Genomic DNA, 23424 nt, shown 5'->3' with positions numbered 1-23424 from the left:
TTTTAATAGACAAAAATGGAAAAAGATGACCATGAACCATCCCGACTAGTTTCATAGATTAGTTTTATATCATCGAGTGGCATAGGAACATGATCAAAGAAAAACAAAGCAAAAAAAAAATCACTCACTAAACAGCGTGAGCCAACAGCTATCCTTGTCCATTATTACTTTCTTTTTAGTGTGTTAGGTGTTTAGATGGTGTTCGAAAAGTTGATAATGTGATAATACTATTTGTGGATTTAGTTGATAGGTTCATAGTGACATGTTGGATTGATTGTTGGTTCACGTTGGTCAGGTAGTGTGATTGTCTTGAAAGTGTAGTGCTTTGAGTTTCAATCTGCAAAGTGCAAGTGTGAACACAAAAGGGATGGTTATCCACAGTGAATATGTACAAGGTTTATTGCAAAATTTTGACAAGTTTTGTGATTTTTAGGGTTTTTGGGGATATTTAATTTTTTTGAGTGACTAGTTTCTTCAGGACATTTTATGATTTTTAGGGTTTATTTCAAGACATTTTATGATTTTTAGTGCTTTTTTCAAGACATGTTATGATTTTTAGTGATTTTTTCAGGACATGTTATGATTTTTAGTGATTTTTTCAGGATCGTATTTGAATGTTTAGGATTTTTTCAGGACATTATGTGATTTTTAGTGATTTTCTTAGGACATTTTATGATTTTTAGGGATTTTTTCAAGATCGTATAAGAATATACAAGTGTTAGCTCCAATCCGTTATGCGGTAGGTCCAATGGATAGAAAGAACTTAGGGATATGCCCCTAGTTAAAATTCAAACTCATGCACCATGTAGGTAATATGCCCCCAGAAAAGATGCAAACTATGTACAAAGGCTAATGACAAAGTGTGTGTGCAGACTGGTGATGCTTAAGCAAGGTAACAAAGGACATTAACTAGTTCATGAACCACGATAAGGGACCAAGGATGTCTTGCAATATGAAGGATATGATCAAGGAATGATAGAGGGGGAAAAGACCAGATGGAATCTTGATAGATGGAGGAGCAATAACTGATTACACATGGCACCTGTTTGCCAGGTTTTCACCATGGTACTTGCCCAAAGCGCCTGTTTGCCAAGTTTTCACTTTTAGACGAAATTTTTCTCTTGACTCAAATTTTTGTGCCAAGATGCCTGTTTGCCACGTTTTCATCAAGGCATCCATTTTTTTATGACTTTTTCAATTTTTTCTTTGCTTTTTTCATGACTTTTTACTATTTTTTTGATATTTTTTTAGGACTTTTAGATGAAATCAAGAATGCCACTGACAAATGCTGAGAAGATATCTATTGTTGGTGCTGCTAGCTGATGAGCTCTGGATCCATGACTGACCATAACTATGGAGGACTTGTTTCGAGTTTGTAGCTAAAATCAAACCACTAGAAAGGCCTTGAGAGATACCATCGTGTATCGTATGTAAGACAATGTCTATCTCTTGCGAATCAAGGCATCTAAGGATAATTGGGTCAATAGAAATGTCATGTGGGATGTCACTGATGATGACATATGCAAAGGCTTTTTGGATAAAGGACTGATTTTGGTTATAGGACAAATTAGGTAGCTGGATTGGGGGATAAACAAAGGGATATAAGGGAGGGTTGGGAGGGTTGAGACCAATGACCTTCCGCATGAACGCTGATTGAGAGAGCTCCAAAAGACTTTGTGGCATGTTGAACACTAGAACACTGATATTCATGACATCATATTTTTCATTTTGTATCAATGGGAGCTACTTAGCTTTTGATTTTTTATAGTCTAATGGCGCCTTTTGATTTTCACCAAGAGACCTATGCTTGCTATCTTTTTCTCTTTTTTCTTTGAAACTAGAAAGTGGAGTTGGCTCCCCAAAATATGCCAATGTGTTCTCTTTAGGAGAAACTGCTTCTTTATGATCTTTAGTCATAATGCCTCCAAATTCTATTATAAGAGTGCCATCATTGTCAAATCGATCAAAAATTGGTGGTCCACATTGGTCCCAATCCAAAGGTTTAGGATAACTTGAGGAGATGTCATCATTAGTGTTGAATGGGCTTTGGTTGAAGGTAGATATATGGGTAACTGATTCAACTGGGTCATTGGGGTTATGCTCAGAGGCTAGGGGATTGTTGGTTTCAGGTGGGATATCCTTAGATGCCTTTTCATCTTTCGAAACATCCATACTCTTACATGTAGATACTGTGGTACTAGGAGGACCTATTCGTTATGGTTTAAAACCAAGCCCCAAACTAGGAGGTTGTCCTTCTATAGTGATAGGTTCAATGATTCCTTGTTTTTGATATCCAAGACCACTATAGCCATCATAACCTTGTTTCTGCATGATGGTAAACCCAAGTCCATACTTGCTAGGCGATATCAAATTTGGTTCTCATTCTGCTTTTGCTTTCTCAATACATACAGATGTATTCTCATTGATAGAAGTATCATTCTTGGTACTGATGGGAGAAAGTGGTGACTCCTTGATGTGGGAGACTTGAGACATAAAGTACTCTCCACACCCATTGTCTTCAATCTTCATCTTTTCCTTGGCTTTATTAAGTAGTATATCAGCATCCACATACTTAGAGGAATTTGTGGGTTGTGCTTCATTGTTTGTTGGGATTTGGTATGCAGTAGCATCTCTTAGATTAGCACAAAACTGGAAAGGATCTGGATCACCGGGGATGGTAACCTCTACATTGTGATAGGAAAACTTTAGACATTGATAATATGTAGAAGGGACTACTTTCATAGCATGAAGCCAAGGGCATCCTAGTATCATGTTGCAATTCATTTCTATATCTAGGACATGGAACAATGTATCTTTAGTAGCTGGACCAACTCTGACAGGTAGTGTGATGACACCCTTGGAGAAGTGTTCACCATCATCATAAGCTTTTATTGTGATTCTTCAAGAGGGATCCACATCATCTTCAGAATAACCCAAACTATTGACAACCTTAAGAGTACAGATGTTTAGTCCTGCTCCTCCATCTATTAAGACACATCTGACTTTGGCATTATGGATGAAGACTTACAGATAAAGGGGATCATTATGGTTAGGTTTGTCCTTAGGAATATCTTGAGGGGAAAAGGTGATATGCTTTAATGTGACTAGGTTCCCAACCATGGCTTGGAATTGGGCAACATCAATGTTATCTGGTACAACTGACTCTTTAAGGGCTTGATCCAAGATCTTCTAATGTTGGGGAGATGCACGCAGTAGGTCCAAAATGGATATTTTTGTAGGGGTGTTTCCGAGTTGTTCAAAAAGGCTATAATTAGATGAAGTAGGAGTAGTAGGTCTACTTGGGGGTGTAGGTCTAGCTAGGGTGCCAGGTAGGGTAATCTTGCTATGGCGTGTAGTGACAGCACAACGAGGGTCTTCAGCCTTCAATGTGAATGTGGATATGCAAAAGTCAGACTCATTAAAGCAATTGATGGTGTAGTCATAGCCGGTACGTGTGTAATTCACATTACCTTGCAAGTTTGAGTTTGAACTTGAGGGTTTCTCTTTGTCATGATTACCCAAAGGATCTTTGAAAATAGTATGATCAGAGTTGGATGCTAACAGTGATGGATCAACTGAGATTACACCATCATCAATAAGGTCTTGTATTGCATGTTTCAATTGGAAGCACAATGAAGTCTTGTGTCCTTTGGTGTGATGGTAATCATAATACTTTTTGTCATCCCACCAATCTACTTTAGTTACTGGTTCATCTTTGATTGGGGGTAATTGTAGGAAGTTATTACTTAGTAATTGTTGCAATGTAGTCTCAAGAGGTATCCCCAATGGTGTGAATTTTATGTCTTTGGTTCTAGGATTTCTTTTGTCTTGTGTGGAAGTCTCAGTTTTCTATTGTGGAGCTGATGTTTGATTAGAGGTTTGTCAATTTGTATGGTTTACACCTTTCAAAGTCAATTGAGGTTGTGCTATACTAATCGTGCGAGCATCCACAATGCCATCATTAGTCACATTCTTGTTTTTGGAGAAAATTTTTGCTTTGTCATTAGATGAGTTGGTGTTTGTGTTTTCTTTGTTTATCTTGAGGATTCCCTTACGGATAAGAGCATCTTCAATACTAGCTCCTTTTTTCATTAGTTTAGAAATGGTGCTTGGACTCTTGATTTTGAGTTCATACATTAAGTCTAGGACTAAGTTTTCAATGCACAAGTTTACTTATTGTTCTTCAGGAATGTCTTGTGAGCATTGACTAACTAAGCTTCTCCAACACAGTAAGAATGTGATGAATGATTCTCCTATCTTTTGTTTAGTTGAGCACAAATCAAAAAGTGTCACCTCATTTGTAATGTTAAAGGCAAAGTGGGAAATAAACTTGTCTGCTAGCTCTGACCAAGATTTGATATTACCAGGAAGTTTGGAGTACCATTCAAGTGTAGGCCCACCTAGAGAACGAGGGAAAAATCTCATAAGGTAAGTGGGCTCATCGCTAAGTTCGGTACATGAATCACAAAATTCTCGGATGTGATCAATAGTGTTTCCTTTTTCTCGGTATTTTTCAAACCTTGGAGCCTCAAAGTGTTTTCGGAATGGAGGCATATACAGACTTTTATCGAATGGGTTAGGATGTAGGTCCCTTTCTGTATATAGAGCCTATTACTTTTGGAGTCCCAATGCCTTGACTTGTTTTGAAAGTTGTTTGAATTGTTGTAATAGTTCTTCATTGGGGTTTTGCATGATGGTCTTTCCTTCAAGTCTTTTGTGTCTATGAGTAGACCGTTTGTTGTGGCGAGAACTATGTCTACTTGGTTCTGACATTTCTGTGTCTGATGAAGTGTCCTTAGGTGGTGGAGGTATGTTGGTACCTTGAAGACAGAAAGGTCCTTGTTGTTGGGGTACTTGTTGTGGTATTTGATGTGGTACTTTTTGTGGGATTGACTACGATTGTTGTACCATGTGTTGTTGTTGTGCCATGTGTTGTGGTTGTTGTTGGGATACCTCTGTTGGTTGTATTTGGGACCATGTGCATGCTTGTTGTTGTAGAGGTATTTGTTGAGGTTGTTGTGGCACATGTTGTTGTTGTAACAAATGTTGTTGGTATGCGATCTGTTGCTCAAGGTATCTTTGGTATTCCAACTATTGCTTGAGTTGCTCTTGTTGTTTAGCAAACATCATTTGTTTCTATTGGAATTGCTGCTGAAATTGTTGTTGATAAATTGTGTGTAAGTCAAGTGGGTCCACATGGGATTGCATGTTAGGAATGTTGGATGTTTGCCCCACTTGAGGTTGTTGTTGTTGTGGTTGATGTTGTTGTTGATATGTGGGATGTGTGTTAAGTGGATGTATACTTGGTTGCACCTTGGAAGTGTTGAGTCCTTGTACCACTGTAGGTTGTTGTTGTCATGGGGGTTGACTAAGTCCTTGAGAATTGAACGTCATGTTTGTATTTTTATTTTGGTACCTTTGTGTTTTAGATGTTCCTGCTTGTGACATCATATTGACTTGACTATGAAATGTGTCCCTGTTGGGAATGGGTGTAATGTCAATAAGACTTTTCCTTTGTGCATCCATAGGGATGGTTGTACTTGATGTTTCACATGTTGTATTAATGACAAGCTCCATAGAATTTGATGCCATAACACTTGGTAAAGTTAGGAGCAAAGGTGTACTTTGTTGATTTGCCTCCAAAGAAGGTATGTCTACCATCCCTAGAGTACAAGTCCCTTTAGGTGCATCTTGTTGTTGCATCATGTGACTAAAATCAAGTCTTAATGTCCTTTTGGGGTGTTTATGGATTGGTGGTATTTCATCAAACAAGGGATTAACATTGATGTGTTCAAATGTACTTTGGAGGATTTCGATAGTTGACTCTTGATGGGACCTTATAGGTGCCATTATTGTGTTTGAAAATTCCAAAGGTTGTTTTCCCTTGTCTAAGTCCAAATTTATCATGGGTTGGATGTTTTCAATTATTGTGTTGGTTTGATTTTTGGACTTAGGACCTTCCAAGTTTGGGTTAAATTTGACAATTTCTTGCGCTGCCAAACGTTTGAAGTTCTTGCAAAAAGTTTTGTCTTGACATGCCCTAGCCATTTCTTCATCAGTGATGCCATAATCAGTGTCAGAGTCATCACTTAGGTTTATAGTACCTTGTTGTATGTTTGATGTGTTAGGTTGGCTGAATTCAAAGGAATGTGATTGTTCATCTTCAGGTGAGGTTGGTACACTTCCTCCTCCTGGTGGCATTGGCACGAATATAGGTTCAAAGTCAGGACTCCATTGAACCATCCCATGTGTGGGGGAAGTGTTTGGAGGAAATCTCATGGTAGGTGCATTGTTCAAGTTTTGTTGTGTCATAGCTTGATTATGAGGATCTTGTAGATACATGTTCAAGGGATCTGTTAGTAATGGTTGTGATGCCTCGATTTGGTCTTCGTCAAAGGTTTGTTAGATTTTCTTGCTCTTTCTTTGTCTTGGACAAGGTTTTGGTTGTGCTTGTGCCTCAAAAAAAAAAGGTTTATAGAGTTCTTTGGGTCTCTGAGCTGATTGTGTCCTAGTAAGTGCTCGCATGATACCTAAGAATGCAGATACAATGGAAATTTTGAGTGTTTTGGGTGATTTAGAGTGGTGGGTATGAAAGATACGAGTGTTTTTAGGATTTTTAAGTGTTTAGGAATGTTATGAAATGTTAAATGAATTATGGTTTTGATTTATGAAGTGCAAATGTCCTAGGGATGTTATGCAAATGCAAATGCAAGGTGATGTTTTGAAGTTTGACTAGAGGGGATGAAAATGACTCTAAAGGTATGCAAAATGACAATTAGGGTTATGTTTTGGACTTGGTAATGATACTAAAGGTTGATGTATGCAAGATATATCATGAAAATGATGTTTTTCTAGGGTTCGTAATGACGTTTGGGACATGCAAAATGAGGGTAAATAATCAAGAAGGTAATTTGGTTGATGGACAATTTGATAGGGTTTGGTAGTGAAAATGATGCTAAGGGTTTTGATCAATGCAATATGAAGGGGATATACACTAGGGTAAGTCAAAATTACATTTGGGAATGCTAGGGATATGATTATGCTATGACAAGGGTACATGGAAAGTTTTGAACTTAGGTAAAATCTTTTAGAAAGTATTTTGTCTAGGAGTTTAACCTTGTGATAAAGGACTTTGGATCTTGACCAAAAACTGATAAAAGATGAAAAGATCAAATTGACAAAAGATGACAAGGTCAAATATATCAAGACATAAATAGATTTTGACCAAAGAAAATGATAAGAAAAGATAAAAAGACTAGTCAAGATCCATTATCCATCAACACTAGGAGATACTCTAAGACTCATACTTTGCTTAGATTTTTGACTAAATTCAAAGGTTATGGGGGTTCAAAATGACATTTAGATGACTCAAAATGGTGGTTATTCTGATTTGATATGTGATATGGACAATTCCTATGATGAAAAAGGGGATTTTGGGTGCAAGATACAGTTTTGGGTCAAGTGTAGAATAGGGAGGTCTAGAGGCTCCTAGATGCAGTTTTGGGGTCTAAAGTGCAGTTCAGAGGCCCAAACTGGTCATGTAGGTACCCAAGTGTTCCCTAATAGTTCCAAGTGCACCATAATAGTACCAAATACATCATTTATGCACTTAGAGCCAGTTTGGGTGCAGTTGGTAGTTTTTGGGCGCAGTTGGTAAGCTAGGAAGAATGTTTGCTGATTCTGGAGAATATGGTTACCAAACTGACATGCCAGGAAGCTAGGATGTTGGGGTTGATGTTAGGATGGGTTGGGAGATGAAAAATGAAGGTTATGATGCATAAAATGATGTATTAAGTGAAGGTGATGAAGATTAGGTGCTATAGAATGCAGATCTGGGCAAGCTAGTGCAAGGGGAGCTAACCAGGTACCTAAGGACACTGTTGAAGCCCCAAAATGTTATCTGGAACTCAAAATTGGATCTCAAGACCACCAAGTGTGCCTAGACAGTGAAAAATATGTAAATGATGTAGTTGGGGTCCAGTTGGGTGCAGTTGGTAGATTCTTGGCGCAGTTGGTAAACTGGGTTGAAACTGAGGCAATTCTGGAAGCTATGATTTCAAGATTGATGTCACAGAGAACTAAATAGTAGAGGACAGTGTTAGGGCCAGTATGGATGCTCAAAATGATGATTATGACACTCGAATTGATGTATAAAGTAGTCAAGATGATGAATAGGTATGCAAGGATGCAAGGTGATGAGTGCAAAGTGCTGATTTTGAGACGAGAATGCAAAAAACTAAGGAAAGTAAACTGAACCTAAATGGATGCAATATGAAAAGTAATAGATACTAAATGAGGACTAAAAGGTGCAATATGAAGTCTATATGATGGAAGAATGAAGCTTGTACTAGGGTAAATGCAATTGAAATCTATGCAAGTGTGAGATCTACGTTTTGCCAAGCATGTTTAGGAGCACAAGTCACCATGTTTTCCAAGGTTTGAGTGTGTTGAATCAATGTTTGCAAAGTTTGATAAAGGTTGAAATATTTTGGCAGTGTGTGTTGTTTTGACAATTTCAAATGATGTCCAAGGTGTAAATTTAAAAGTTTGGCTTTTATCTTGATTATGTTTTACACACATCCAAGACACATTAAGACAAGAATAGCTGTTGTAAAAAGTTAACAAACACACCACAACCTAGGCTTTTAGGACAGTATCCACTGAATTCCTACTTGAACTAAAGTTTAGCCGCGCTTATCCAGAGTGAAAAACCTAGGATCTTGGCACCACAGGCTCCCCCTTACAGCGCACTCACTTCTCGGGGCTACCAAGATCCGCTTCCCAAGGGACATGACTTCCCAAGGGACTGTTGCCTCTACTAAGGACCGTGAGAATGTAGGATGTCTTCACGGGCATGGACGACCCCTTGAGCCAGTGGATAGAAAGGATTTTGGCCACTAAAACATGGTTTTTAGGTAAGGGCATTCCATTTGGCAAGTGAATGATAAACTTTCGCAGAAGGTCTCCCAGCCCCGAGAATCGGGGTTTGACGCACCACAAGAGTACTAGAGGAGAGCTATCACGCAACAATACTGCCGACACAGCTTTCACCATAATCAAATTTTATATAGTGGCTAGAACATTGACCTATCTTTGGCCTATTACCGCTCTGAGGTCATCCCCTGGCATACCCAATATCGAGTATCTTGTTCTAAGGCAAGCCTCCTATAGAAGTTACACGGATTTACCTTACACCCAAGATCCACAAATGGCGAGGGGAGAGGATATGTCCAATGCAACTCCTAGGGATCTAACACTGTAAACATGCCAGATAGAAAAGAGAAAAGTTCTTTTTAAGAACCAAACGAAATGTTATCTAATCTAGGAAATCCACACACATAGTTTGGAAAGACACACAAAGTCTTCGACAACGTCCTGCAAAGCACACATTAGTAGTTTCTTATGATCACGTCTTCACCCAACAATTTCCACATGCTGCAAATAAACCATCAATAACAAAAAATCACCTAATCTATGTCATAGAGAGTGATAGGAACCTAAAATGCAGATTTTGATTGATGCATGTGCTTACTGTGAACCCAGGTGTGCTCTGACAGAGTAGATTGCTCCCCAGAAGGAAAAAATGGCTCTGAACATCCCCAAGTGTGTCCAGACAGTGTAGACTATGTCAATGACATAGTTGGGGCCCAGTTGGGTGCAATTAGTAGTTTTAGGGCGTAGTTGGGAAGTCAGGTGCAGAGTGTGGGGAAATGGTGCCTAAACAAGACCCAAAAATTGAAAATTTCAAAACTACACTCCCAAGTGCACCCAAACAGTGCAGACTGCATCAATGACAGAGTTGGGGCCTAGTTGGGCACAGTTGGTAAGTTAGAAATAGCAGAAAGAGGTTTTGGTGGCTTTTAGGCTCCTAAAACTGCTCCTAGGGGTCCCAAGTGCACCCTGACAGAGCAGAGTGCACCCTAGGACAACAAGCTAACATAATGCATGAAACAAGAACATACAAGCATTTTACTGGACCCCCTAATTAATCTAGGTGTGAAAAGGAAGAGCATATTGTTGTTATACCCTTCCAAGTGAGCTCCTTCCTTGCACTACAAGCACAAAACAAGAAAACCCAAGTTAGATATGCATGTTCACGTCGGGTTCACCAAATGTAGGGCTAGAAAATGGGTTAAATGCATAACATACTATGAGAAAATCACAAAACTCAATCAACATACGTTAGCACCCACTAGTCTACCATGAAAGCCAAACTAATCAAAAGAAAGGAAACATAATTAAAAACTCCCTTTTCTGTTTGTAGCTCCCATGTCCTTCTTTCTTCTCCAAATGATTGTAGCTCCAATTTGCTTATAGTGCACACAAGATTGAAGCAAAGAGCCTATGATAAGGATAAAGCCATGAGAATACTTGAAGTGTGATTTAATGTGAGAGATGGAGTGAGAAATCTAAAAGAAACTAGGACCTAAAGGATTCCAAGACTTCAAGAGGATAAGGACCGAAAATGAGAGAAAGAGTGTCCATTTTATAATCAACACTCAGAGTGAGGGCATTGGATTTGTCACCCATAGATATGAAATGTGACAAGAGATTCCTTTGAGAATCCATGACGCATATGACAAAATATGCCAATTGTGAGATTCTATGACACATGCAAGTCAAACTTGGCTAAATGTGGAAGAGAATCTATGATGCATCATAAGACACCTCAACCCACTTAAAGCCAAGAATCTATGACAAAGAAGCCAAATAGAGACATGCGTAAGAGAATAAGAATATTTGATTATGAAAAGTCTTAGCCAAGTGTCGAAGGAGAATCCATGAGGTGTCACATCCAAGTGTCATGATGATGCAATATTTTATGGAATATTTGAATTAAAAATCTTCTTATTCCACAAAATAAGAATTAGTAGAAAATGGAATTAATGATGGAAAATGGAACTTGGGAAATTAAGAATTTCCATGGTTTGTAGCTAATGAATCAATTAATTAATAAAATTAATTAATTGAGGATGATAATTAGGAAGAATAATTAGTGAAAATAATAGAATTAAATTATGGGTTATTTAATTCTATAGAGAAAATTAGTAGATAATTGGCCAAATTGATTAAATGAATGCGGCCGTATCCTTTGATAAAAATGTAATGATGATGGATATGGAACAAGATGATGATAGATAGACCAAAGCCATGGTCAAATTGATTGATAGATCAAAATTGATAACATTCCAAGGACACATGACATGAATTGGTTGATATGTAACATTTAACCGACATTGTAAATGCTACAAGATTGAAATTGATTGATAAGGTTTGATCATAATAACACCGATGAACACTATCAATATTATTAAAATGGTTGATGATGCCATGATCTAACATTGAAAGCCTCAACAATGTCAAAAATTGGATGAAATGAATGATAGTTTGACCTAGAACTGAGAGCCATGACAATACTAAGGTCAGATTGATAAGATTGATAGGTTTCCAAGACACTGAAAGCCACAACAATGCCTAGGAGCGGATAAATGATGATTGATTTGGGATGTTTGATATGTTTTGGGTTGATTAGGATTGATTTCAAGTGATTCTGGGTTGATTTGGGGTGATTTTGAGTTGATTTGATATGATTTCGAGTTGATATGAAATTGATGTGAAGAAGGATACAAATGATAAAGTATGATCAATCTGGCCAAAAGATCAAAGTTAGTAGAATGAGAAAATGGGACAAATTAGTATGAAGAGATGAATTCATAGATGCAAACCATTTTTAAGTGTCTACAATGTGCACATGAAAAAGTATTTTTTGATTTAAAAATAAAGAAAAAAAAATTGTCTACAACTTGAATGCACACTTTGAAGGTGAATATAATCTTTTGAATTTTCAAAAAGGCTTTTGCCTCTTTATCTCCACCACTCATTCTTTTGCCTCTTAATCTCATCCACTCTATTTGTCTCTTAAGAAGCATGAGCACATGCATCAGCTAAAGAAAAAATCTCTACCATTATTTTTGCCTCTTAACCTTGACCGTCTAAATATCTTTGAAAGGAGGATCTCTCCTCACTATCTCATAACCCATTTTGTTTGATATAATATTATGTTGTCACTTTGATTCTTTATTTCTTGAGAACTATTACACTATTGTACTCTCATATAATATACTGATGCATGCACATCTTTGGTCAATAAACAATCTTGCATCCACCAAAAAAAATTGCTTTGTTTTCTATAAAGTGTGTTATTCGAGAAGTAGTCATTGTTTCTTGTGGTTTCATTTTTTTTACAATTGGCATCTTATTATGGACCCATTAGTGATCCTTACCCTAAGTACATATAATCTAATGTTCATTGTTCTTGGAGTTTCCCACCTCTTTCACCACTCACTTGTTTCATCCTATGCACCATGAAATTTCTTTCTCTGTAGTTTCCTATGATGATGTGGCATCTTGCATGGTTGAAGTAAATCTCTTGGATCATGTGTTGACCTATTGTTAAGAGTGTGGATTCTATTTTGATCATTAGATAGTTCTTTTGTTTTCTCCTCCAAGGAAAGACCTATTTTGTAATTAAACACTTGGTAGGATAACTTGTTGTCTTGTTGGCTATATAAGAATTTGGATTTGATGTAGGAAAGGATGTCAGTGGTATCAAGAAATCTATTAGGTAGAATAAGGTCTCAAGATTGTGATCCAGGAGCTCTAATGATGTAATTCAATATATTGGCCACAACTTGGAAGGCCTAGTAGTTGGGTACGTTGGATGTTGAAAGTATATTTATTCATGTGAGTTGTCTAATAAATCAATACTAATTTCATAGATAAAAATTGCTCTTTTTATTGAAAATGTGTTTACTTCTATGTGTACTCTTAGTGAGCTATTAGGAGACTACAACTAGATTCATTCCCTTACTAGCCTTGTGTTAGGTGGTATTAGAGAAAAGTTTTCTTTCCTTGTAATATTGGGATTGTGGAGAACCTTAATTGGATTGGTTGTAGGGTGAAAGATTTGGATTCTGACCTATAACTTGTAGAGTGTTACATTCTTTCAAGTACTATTATCAACATGGTTCGAGGTAGAGAAAATGTAGATAATGCCATTATGGATATGTTGAGGTAGATTGCAACAAGAATTGAACCTATTGAGATATCCTAGAGAAGAATTTTACATTTTGAGGATGTTAGTAATGAAGAAGTGATACCTAATAATAATCCTAAACACAAAGTAGAATGAGATGAGGAGAGGCTTCTAAGAGTTTTATCTAGGGAAAACTCTAGACTTGCTATGGAAGTTGCTTTCAATGATGGAAGTCTTGGGACTGATGCTATGTTAGATTGGATCTCTAAATTGGATAAATTCTTTCTGTATGAAAGTGCCCCTTATGATAAGAAGGTAAATATAGCAGTCACCAAAGTGAAGGGTTATACTTCACTTTGGTGGGATCATTTGCAGATTGATAGGCAGAGAAGGGGAAAAGAAAAGATCAAGACATGAGAAAAGATAATTAGAAGGATGAAGAAGAATTTCCTTCCTACATATTACTAGGTTAATCTATTGAGGAGAATATAAAATTTGAGACAAAAAGACATGACTATGAAAGAATACACTAAGGAATTCTAAAAATTAGACATTAGATTTGGACATGTGGATGATGAATTTGAGAAAGTGGCTACAAACTTGAATGGTTTAAGGATATTAATTCAAGATGAGATTAGCTATGTTAAGATGGACAGTGTGGAATAAAACATACTAGTATGTCTTCAAGGATGAAGAGTTGTTGGAAAAGAAACATGATCACAAACATAGAGGAAGAGGTGGAAGACTTCAAAGAAGTAAAGTAAAAACCTATGGAGAAAGTAACAGTGTTGATAGTACCATGCAAGACAAGGGAAAAACAAAATAGAAAGTGGAACCTACTAGTAAGAGAAGTAATTACACTATAGGTAGTTATGTTGGTTGCTCTAGGAATAATAATGGTGGTAAGAGTGAAGAGAGATCTTGGTTTAAAGTCACTCATTTCAAGTTTCAAGAAGGACATAGAGCCTTTGAATGTACTAATTCTAGAAAAAGATCGAAGGTAGCAATAGAAACACTTTAGATTGAGTAGAAGATGTTGAATCACCTAATGATCCTGAATATGGTGACAATGTGATATTGAGAAGAATCTTTTGAAATGAGGAAGCTAATAAATAATCTATTCTAAGATTTTTTTAGTTGAAGACTAGATGTAAGGTTGTTGTAAAATGTTCCAAAGTGATCATTTTTTCAATGACAGTTTATATAATTAGGCATCATGGTTGTTGGTTAAAAAGTTACAGTTGCCGAGACTAAGAAATCCTAAGCCTTATCATGTTGCTTGGATCCAGAAAGAGCATAAGTTATGTTTAAGGGAACAATTCCTTGTTAAATTCAAGATTGGAAATTACTACGATGAATTTTTGTGTGATATAATGGCTATGGGTTGTTGTCATATCTTTTTGGGTAGACCTTAGCAACATGATAGAAAACCTTTGCATGATGGTAGATTGAATCAATATACAATTTGGGTTGATGGAAAGAAATAAGTATTGTTTCCATTGGTAGAAAAACCTCATGATAATCATTATACCATAGTGAGAGTATTTTTGGTTGAAGGAACTCAGTTTGTTAAGGATGTGAAGGAGAAGGATGTTTGTTTTACCTTGATTCTTAGGAAGTCTAGAAAACAAGATGAACTTGAGCATGTACTTGTGATTGAATCTTTGTTGGTAGAATTTCAATTTATTATTTATGATAATGTACCTAAAGGTTTACCTCCTATAACAAGTATTAGTCATTGTATGGATTTCATACCTAGAGATAGTTTTCCTAATAAATAACCTCATAGGAAAACACCTACTAAAAATATAGAATTGAATAGACAAGTGAAAGAATTTATTGATAAGGGTTTGATTAGAGAAAGTTTGAGTCCTTGTGATGTACCTAATGTATTGGCACCTAGAAGGAATGGATAATGGAGAATGTAAACTAATTCTAGAGCTATAAAAAATATAATAGTGAAGTATAGAGGTCCATTTCCTAGGATGAATGGCATAATGGATTTTTTGAGTGAAGCGAGATATGTCAAAAAGATTGATTTGAAAAGTGGCTATGATTAAATTAAAATTAGAGAAGGAGATTAATTAAAAATTGCTTTGAAGAAAAATGAAGGTTTATAGGAGTGGTTGGCTATGTCTTTTGGTTTAACCAATAAACCTAGTGCCTTCATGAGGCCAATGAATGAGGTTTTGAAAAAAATCTTGGGTAAGTTTTTGATTATATATCTCAATGATATTATTATATTTAGTAAGACTATTGAAGAACACCTTGAGTATATTAGGAAAGTGTTGTAGAGATTGAAGGAAGAGAAGTTGTTGATTAATTTGAAGAAATGTTCATTCATGAAGGAGATTGTCTACCTTGGTTTTGTGATCTCTGCTGATGGTTTGAAGATGGATCTTGAAAAGGTAAGATTTATCCTTCATTGGCCTACACCTAAGAATGTTGAGGAAGTTAGATCATTTCATGGATTAGCAGGTTTCTATAGGAAGTTCATTAGAAATGTCACTTCAGTATGTAATGCCATAACATAAACTATGAGAGGAGATTAAAAATATTTCAAATGGACACATGGAGCACAGAAGAGTTTTGAAAGATTGAAATAAAAGGTGATAGAATCACCTACGCTTGATTTTTTTATTTTACTAAGGTTTTTCAAGTTGATTGTGATGCTAGTGGGAGTGTAATTGGAGTTTTTTTGAGTCCAGAGGAAAAAACTTATAGCTTTCTATAGTGAGAAGTTGAATGATGCTAAGAAAAGGTATTCAATTTATGATCAAGAATTCTATGCTATTGTTTAAGCTTTTAAGGAAGAGAGACATTATTTTATATTGTACACTAACCATAAAGCTTTGCAGTATTTGGAAAGTCTAAACAAGTCAAATTAGAGACACATGAAGTGGGTAGAGTATTCATAGAACTTTTTTTTGTGTTAAAAGATAAGAGTGGCTAGTCTAACAAGGTTTATGATGCTTTGAGTAGAAGAAGGAACTCGCTGATAGAGATGATAATTGAAGTACTTGGTTTTGATGAATTGAAACATTTGTATGTAACTAATCCTAATTTTGTAGAACCTTGGAAGGCTTGTAGGAGTAATCTATAGAATGCTTTGTTGTTGTTAAGATGATAGGTGAGAATTTGGCTCTGAGGATAGACTCTAGTTTGGTAGGGAAGGTTTTAGGTGAGAATCTGGATATGGGAATTATGGAGGGCTATGCTAGGTATGTAGCAATGGATTTTGGTAATGGTTCAAGTGGGTCTCTAGAGCCGGAATAAGACAAAGTCTTGTTGGGCTTTGGTTCAAGAAGGCATGGGGATTGTGAATTTCATCAGTTTGATCCTCTAACTGCCATTGTTACCCCTATTAGGGACCCACTTGAGAATATTTCAAAAGGGGGCCTTCTTCTATAGTATGAAAGGAAACTGAAATTTCTTGTGATGAGGAGAAGAAGAAGGAGAATGATAAAGATGTTTAAAGAAAGTGGTCTTCTTTATTTGGAAGAAGACTAGGAGGCAAGTCAACCTTCCCTCCTATTACCTCTAAATCATGTTGGGAAAAAGGTGAGTTTTAAATATTTATCCTAGACCCGATAGTTAATTTTATATCTTCTCTAGAGTTAACCCTAGTTGGGAAGTTTCCTAGGATCCCATCTAGATATTGAAACCTTTACAAATATGATAATAAAAAAATGGGCCCTCTGTGGTCAAGTTAACATTGCTTTAATGTCTAAAGGTTTTTTCTACTTTTTATTTACTTGTAGGGAGGATTTTAATATGGTGTTTTGTGGTGGACCATGGTTATTTAGCAATAACTCCTTAATAATTAAAAAATGAGAACCAAATATGGACCTTTTAGATACATTCTTTCTCACTACTCTAATGTGGGTAAGACTCCCGAGGCTTCCACTTGAGTTTTGGCATGAAGATATTTTTAATGGGATAGTTGGATTCTTTGGAGAGCTTATTGCTATTGATAATATGAATAATTCTAGAGCTAAACTCTTGTTTGCTAGGATCTATGTCAAAGTAGCACATTTGAAGGACCTTCCTCAGAAGGTGGAATTCAATTCAAAATATGAAAAATGGACTCAAGAAGTTATTTTTGAAGATCTCCCTAATATGTGCTTCCTCTACAAAAAAAAGGGTCATTGGGCTAAAAATTGTTCTCTGAAACTTAAAAATAAGAAAAAGGTTGTGAATGTGGAGAAGAAAGTGCATAAAAGGGTTTGGAAACCTAAAGTTTTAACTATATAATCTGATCCAAAAATTTAGCAAATTGAAGACATCCTTAGGCCACATTCTAATGTGAGGAAGGAGAAGCTAGAGGATTAATGTAAGAAAACTATGAATGAAGAGGTTATAACTTTAACCTCTTTATAGGGTAAGGAGGAATTAGAGAGTATACAAAACCAGATGGTCATCTATCATAATTATGTTGAGGATCTAGATGATGTGGAGGGATTAGTGGAATTAGAGGAAGGAGAAATCTTAGTGGAAGGGATTGGGTAATTGGAAAGTTTATTGAATAAATTTATGGAGGATCCTCTAGAAGGAGGAAATATTCCTCTGTTGGAACCTCTTTTTGAAGAAATGTCTTTGAAGGTATTCTAACCTACTTCTCAAAAATAAAAGGTAGGTAAAGAAGAATTTAAACAAAATCTAGGACAAAGAAAGAAGGCTGAAACTAAAATCAAACATCTTATTATGCCTTCAGGAGTAGCAACTCAAAGAATTAGATTGGAAATAGGAACTCTCAAATTGAAACCAGATGTTGGAACCCCAAAGAAATTGGGTAGAAAGACATCAAATAATAAGAAAGAATTAGAAAGTTTGCAGAATATTTCTGATGGGAAGCAAGAAACTATTATGTATTTTACCCCTAAAAAGTAATGAAAATTATGAACAACATCCATAAATTAGATGTAGTTAGAAATTTTGTGCAGGATCATAAACCTAATATTATGGTGATCTGGGAAATGAAGATGGAGAAAGGTAAAGCCAAATGTTTAAAATCTTTGAATAATTATGGTATTATGGTGAGTAGTAATGAAGAAGCATCAGGAGGGACTCTGATCATCTAGAAGAATTCTAAGTTTTCTGGTACCTTAATGGATGCTAATAAGCACTTTATTGCATTCAAGATGCATAATTTATCTCAAGGAAACTACTAGTATGTAGTCAACATATATGCACCTAATAAAAAAAATGTGAGAAAAAAGTTTTGTGATTCTCTATCTAAACTTAAGAGTTTAGATTACAAAGGTAAATGGACAATGTTGGGGGATTTTAATGTTCCTCTCTATGCACATGGAAAAAAAGGATGAAATACTTGTCAACTTGAAGGAAGATTGGATCTTATGAATTTTATTAATAAAGAAGGCTATATGGATATAAAACTCTAAGGTATTGAATTTACATGGAGTAATAAAAGAGTTAGAAATGATTGCATTTAGGCTAGACTAGACAGAGCCCTTATCTCTCCAAAATGGACTAATGATTGTGTTTTATCTCTCACTGTCATTCATAAGATTGCCTCTGAACACTTCTCACTCCAATTTAAGGCTGAGCCTTTACAAACTAGGAAGAACTTCCTATTCAAGTTTTAGAAAATGTGGACGCGATATCCAAACTTTAATTCCTCTTTGGAAAAGTGGTAGAACATCAATGTTGAAGGTATTTCACTATTCCAAGTAGCTTCCAAACTTAAGTATGTCAAGAATAGAGAAAAATAATGGAATAAGAAGTCTTTTGGTAATAATTTTGAGAGAAAATAAAATATGGATGATGAGCTGCAAATTATCCAATACAAGATTTAGGTGGAAGGCTATTCAGAGGAATTGGCTAAAGAAGAAAAGGAAAATCTATTTAAATACCATGATATTATCTCTAAAGAAGAGACCTTTTGGAGAAAAAGATCAAGGTCTATCTCTCTTGAAGAAGGTGACAAAAATATCAATTTTTTACACCTTACTACGATGAAACATAGAGCTAAGAATTATATTTCTAGTCTTTCTAGGGGAAGGGTTAAAATGAAAATGAAAATTAAAATGAAATAGCTTGAGAATTGGTTTCCTATTTTTCTTCTCTCCCATCTTTAGATCCTAATTTTGATGGCTCTAGTCAGAAGGAGCTTCTTGAATCTATTCCTCAGGTGGTCACCAATGAGTAGAACAAAGTGTTGATAGCTATTCCTTTTGGAGAAGAAATTTATAAAGTAGTTTGCACCTTTGAAGGAGATAAATATCCTCGATTGGATGGATTTCCAATTTTCTTCTTTCACAAACTCTAGGTGGTAGTTGGTAAAGATATGTGTGATGCAATGAAATAATTTCTTGGAGCAAAAATACCGATTGAGATTAATACTACATTCCTTTGTCTTATTCCAAAGAAGTGTGGAGCTGACTCCCCTGTACATTTTTGACCCATTAGCCTTTGTAATTCTATTTACAAAATTATCTCTAAAGTTCTTACTCTGTGGTTGTTTTTCATCCTTCCTAACCTCATTTCTAAAAAAATGAATGGTTTCATTCCCAAAAGGAAAATTCTAAACTCTATTATCTTTGTGCATGAAATACTCACTCTTTATCTCTTTCTAATTCTTAGGGTTTTGTTATGAAGGTGCATCTAGCTAAAGGTTATGATAGAGTTCATTAGAGATTTCTTTAAAAGGTTTTACTTTCTTTTGGTTTTGGTAATTTGATTCTTTAGATTATTATGTATCTTGTTTCCACCTCCTCTCTAGTCGTCTTAGTTAATGGGAGCTCTTCTGATTTTTTAATACCTTTTAGGGGTCTAAAACAAGGTGACCCAATTTCACCTATTCTTTTCACAATTATGGTTGATCGCATTAGTAGGTATATTGGTATATTGGTCTTGAGAGGGGTAATTCTTGTGAGACCTACTTAAAATCCACTTATCTGTTCTCATGAATAGTTTGTGGATGATACTATTTTTTTGGGAAAAGCTAATGTTAGGGAGGCAAGAAGTCTAAAAAAGGTTTTGAATCTTTACTTTACAACCACTAGGAAATTGATTAATCATCTCTAACTCTTTTGCTATTTGGGGATCTTTTCAAGGTTCTTAAAACATTTTGAATAAAGGTTGTACGTGGAAAGTTGGGGATGGAAGAAAGGCTAAATTTTGAGAAGATGAGTAGTTGTTAGATCATCCTCTATTGGATGATTTTGTTGATATCACTCCTACAGTAAGATGAAAATAGGTTTTTGGAGAATTTTTGGGGAGTTACTAGACTATCAATGGGTGGGTTAATACAGCTAAGATTTTCCAAAGCTTTTCTAGTATTCAAGTTCCCCTAAATTCTTGTAGCCTTTATCCTAATAAGGAGGATACTATGGTGGGGGATTGAACTCGGTGGCTATTTCAAGGTTGCATCTATCTTTAGATCTGAGGAGAAGGTCAACCCCCCTCTTTAGGCTAAAGCATGCATAAAGGGTCTAATCCCCAAGATTAACATCTTCATTTGGAATATGCTATAGAACAAAATTTTAACTTTGGATAATCTTCAAAAAAGAGGAATTTGTATAGCGAATAGATGTTCCCTATGTAAGATGGAAATTGAGACATGAACCACCTTTTCATGAATTGTAAAAATAATTAAGATTTTTGGGGTTCCCTCCTTCAATTTTAGAATATCTAGTGGGTTCAGCCTAGTAATATTGCTGAATGCTTTCAGAATTGGAAATGTCCCATTAGAGGCTCTTAAATTGAATTTATTTGGAATATATCTCTTCCCCATCTCTTTTGGGGTCTTTGAAAAGAAAGGAATAATAGAATATTTAGAAATAAAGAAATGCCTAAATGGGTGGTTGGTCAAAATATCATCAGGGCCATTAAAGAGAATTTTATCCCTCAAAATAAAAATAGTGAAGTGTAGATAAGAAATCCAATGAAAATGGAAGGAATTAGAACAAAAAAGAATGAACAGTGACATGGTGTGATTTGGAGATACCCTCCTATCGGTTGGATGAAAGCTAATTTTGATGGTTCAACTAAAGGAAACCCTCGAAGAGCTCAGTGTGGTGGAGTCTTGAGAGATCATAATAGAAAAATAGTTGATGTTATTGCTATCCCTATAGGTCACTCAACCAGTTATAAATTTGAGGCCATTGCTTCCTGTTGTCACAAAAGTTTGCACCCTTGTCCAAATTTTTTAGCTAAGGAAAACCTTGTGAAACATGGAAACAACCTCCAAGTTGTGGGACTTGAACTATGAGGTTGAGTCTCTGGAGAAGGTCGGCTTCCTTTACTATTAGGGTGCACCTAACTACTCTTGGAGAGGAAAAGGAAGAAGGAATGCATAGAAGCAAATCTACCTATTCTAACCTAAGGGGGGTAATGCACTAAAAATAGAGTGTTCAAACCAATCTCTACCCATACATGCATTATTGAACCATCATGAAACCAAAAGATATACACATCCAGACTTGCTTTAATCTAACAATCACATGCAGATCAGAAAAACCCAAATGAATTACACAAGGAAAGAGAGGATTCACTTGTATACCATTCATAGGCCAAAAGAGATACAATGATGCAAGATTGCAGATATCTACAATACACCAATGAGAGGCAAATAGTTGTTGCACTTCACATCAATTGTTGAAGGAGATAAGAATGTCATACAGTTCAGAGGCAAAGGGGATTTACAGTGAAATTACAAAGCAATATCAGAGAAAATAGAGAAGAGTCAACTTCAACAAAATCTACAAAAATTTCCTTTATAGCTTAAGCATAACTTAGATGTTCTCTAACCAAAGTTACTCCATAACCACTACCATTAAGTCTCTTTAGAGATCTAGAGAAAATCTGATTTGGGCACAGATTCAGATGCAATGAAATCTGATATTTTGTTGAAACAGGGCCCTAACATAAATGATGCCATTAAACCATTCTAACCAAGTAGATGGATAAACTGGGGTGGTGTAGTGTTCTCTTGTTGTTTACTAGATTCAACATTCATTTGAGAGTGGTTGGAATTGATCATAAGGATCAAATTGTGTAAGAAAACTCGATTTCCTTAATTTCTGGCTTATGAATCAGCAAAGTTAGTAGGTCAACTAAGTATTACAACCAAAATGGGCCATGTGGGCTAATAATTTCATTTCATTTTTCCACAACGTAAGGTCTCCACGCAGTTGACCACCTCTTCTCAATTAACTGAGCCACCTTCCCAACTTAACCATGATGTCACATAACTGTCAGCCTTAACTATTAATGCCTTAGCTAGGCCCATAAGGACACATGTTCTTCAGGCACTTTCATGGATTGTTTAATTACCTTGCATCTTCATAATGTGGGAAAGCATCGATCGTCGATCTCCATAAGATCAATGATCATGAAAGATCTTCATGATGTTGCACCTACCCTTAATACTTCTAGGCCCACAAACCATTCAACATACACCTCAACATGACCTAGCTCCACTTGGTATCACCCTTTGGCTTATGAAATCAACCTGAACCTACAAAGAAAAATGATAGTGAGGTGCTTGCCCGCATTCCTTAACATCCTTGCATCTTCATAATGTGGGAAAGTGTTGATCATTGATTTGTTTGCATCAGATGGTGGATATTTCTTTGAGAAAAATGGATGCATGATGTCATCATTAGCTACGTGTCAGGAAGGGGCTTGCTTGCATTACTTAAAACTCATGCACTTTCATATTGTGGGCAAGCACCAACCCTTGATTTTTGCTAAATCAATGATCACAACGCCTGAACTGTAAAGTATTAATATCATTAAAAGACCAACTAATGACATCGCAGGAAATTCAAAACATGCACAAGGAACACTAACAACTCTGCAACAGGTCTGACTACTTCTGACAACCAAGAAATTTTGTGGTACATTGAGGTTTGAACATCAGTAGGGGCTACATGGCATAAAGGTGCTTGCTCGCATTAGGTAAAGGTAGTGCATTTTGAGAAAGTAGGAAAGCGCCCACCGTAGATCACGAAAGATCTGATAGTGAGGGAATTACAGGCAAGCAGAAACATTAAAGTGCATATTCACTTAGAAAAAAGGAAATACATTAAGGTTTTATTTCATTTATTTTTCGTATTTCCATGGCATTTTGAATACTTAAATATGGAAAGTGACTGTTGGGTGGGCTCAAGTATTTGAAATCAAATTTTTGGTGGGAGGCAAATATGTTTAACACTTCCCTTTATACTATTAAATTGGTAGTGGAATATGGTTATAAGAACTCATGGCTAGAAGGGGATTCTCTAACATAGTTAACATGCTTAATAATAAAAATATGATTACTTGGAATATTGATGGTAATATCATGGAAATTAAAAATTTGATTAAAAAGTTTGATAAAGTCATCACAACTCATAATTTTTGTGAAGGGAATAAAGTGGCTG

This window comes from Cupressus sempervirens, chromosome 10 (assembly GCF_028749045.1).
Source record: "Cupressus sempervirens isolate cs-2001-9-10 chromosome 10, ASM2874904v1, whole genome shotgun sequence".
Lineage (NCBI taxonomy): Eukaryota > Viridiplantae > Streptophyta > Pinopsida > Cupressales > Cupressaceae > Cupressus > Cupressus sempervirens.
This window is presented reverse-complemented; position numbering follows the sequence as displayed.